Source organism: Empidonax traillii, unplaced genomic scaffold (genome assembly GCF_003031625.1).
Source record: "Empidonax traillii isolate 1590-97213 ecotype Southwest subspecies unplaced genomic scaffold, ASM303162v1 scaffold5659:size7533, whole genome shotgun sequence".
Taxonomy (NCBI): domain Eukaryota; kingdom Metazoa; phylum Chordata; class Aves; order Passeriformes; family Tyrannidae; genus Empidonax; species Empidonax traillii.
Window position 1 is genome coordinate 1 of NW_020960852.1, and position 1,512 is coordinate 1,512.

At 59.8% G+C, this 1,512-nt stretch overlaps 1 pseudogene; it reads right to left on the minus strand.

Annotated features, from left to right (window-relative positions):
• Window positions 1-107: 107 nt before the first annotated feature.
• LOC114073196 lies at window positions 108-1,267 on the minus strand (annotated as a pseudogene).
• Between the last annotated feature and the right edge of the window lie 245 nt (window positions 1,268-1,512).

Sequence of the window (1,512 nt, forward strand, 5' to 3'; positions counted from 1 at the left end):
CTCTTCTCCTCCCCACTGCCCCAGCCTGCCAGGCTCCAGCTCCTGAGCCCCAGCCCATGGCCCCACGAGCTTCTCATCAATGGAGAACCCAATGGGAACCAGAGGGGGGGCAGGACCCCCTCTCAACAGCCCTTCACACCCTCTGTGATGTCCAGCTTGGAGAGCCAGGGGCACAGGAAGGGATGTTCCCTGGAGCTGCGCTGCAGTGCTGGGACTCACCTGTCCCAACAACATGGGTGCAATCGTGTTGGTGGTGTAAGTCTGGATCATAGTCTCCACCGTCTCCTTATCAAGTGGAGCTGGCCTTGCAATTCCAGCATTGTTGATGAGGATGGTCAGCCCAGAGCCCCCCAGGAGCTCCTCAACTCTGGCTGCAGCCGCCTTGATGCTGGCGGGGTCGGTGACTTCTGCAGAGCCGAGGAAGGGGAGGTTACTGCCCACAACCTTATGTTGGCTTTGAGCCCCCTGTGTTCCCCCAGAGAGGGCTTTGCCCACTGGCCCCGCAGGTACCAGCCCATTGGCACAGCTCTCTTCAAGCAAGGAACTGTCTGGGTGTGCCCAGTGCTTGGGCACTCGCCAGAGGAACTGGGGCGAAGGTTCCCCACCTCGGGGCACCTACCGAGTGGGATGATGACCAGGTTGGGGTGCTTGGAGGCCAATTTCTGTAACTCCTGCAAGAGAGGGCACTGTGAGGGCACAGAGAGGCAGGAGGGGCTGTGCAGAGGCTCAGCCCTTCCCGTGGCCTGACCCTGAACCACAGCACACCCAGCACCCTGACTCAGCTGCCCTGAATACAGTAGGTGGGGAGTTGCCTCATGACCAAGTGTCACTGATCCCTCCACACACGCCATGCACAGCTGCTCCCAGGGTGTCCCAGCCCCGCTGCCCTGTGCTGTGGCTGCCTGACCACAGCTCCAACCCTTTGCAAACGCCCCCCCCCGCTCCAATTTCCCCCAGCACTAACCACTCCCATCCCCCAGCACAGCCACTGCCTCCCAGCCCAGCCTCACCTGTGCTCGCTGTCCCTTGGGGTCCCGACAGCCTGCAAAGACCCACTGGGGTGGGTTTGGCATCTTCAGGAAGTGCTGGACGAACCCCAGGCCGATGCCCCGGTTGGCCCCAGTCACCAGGACAGAGCGGACACGAAGCTCTCCCATGTTGCTTCTCCCTCTGCTGCAGCTCACACTGTTTGCTCAGCTCCCCAACGTTTCCTTATAACATTTTCCACGGACACTCCACCCACTCAGGGCTTGCACCAACCCTTGGATCCAGGAACAGCTTCTCCAGACCTTCAAACTCCAGGATATAGATCCTGGCTGGGAGCCCATCCTTGTTACCAAAGGGCAAAAATCACTTGGCTTCTTCTGGCAAATTCTGATGGCCTTGGGAAACCTGGTGCCATAACACAGGGGAGGCTGTTGGGGGTGAGGAGGGAAGGAGTGGGACATGGAAGGGACGTGGAAAACTCCATGGCTCACGTGGGTCTGACATTTCACAGGATGGGCTTTCTAA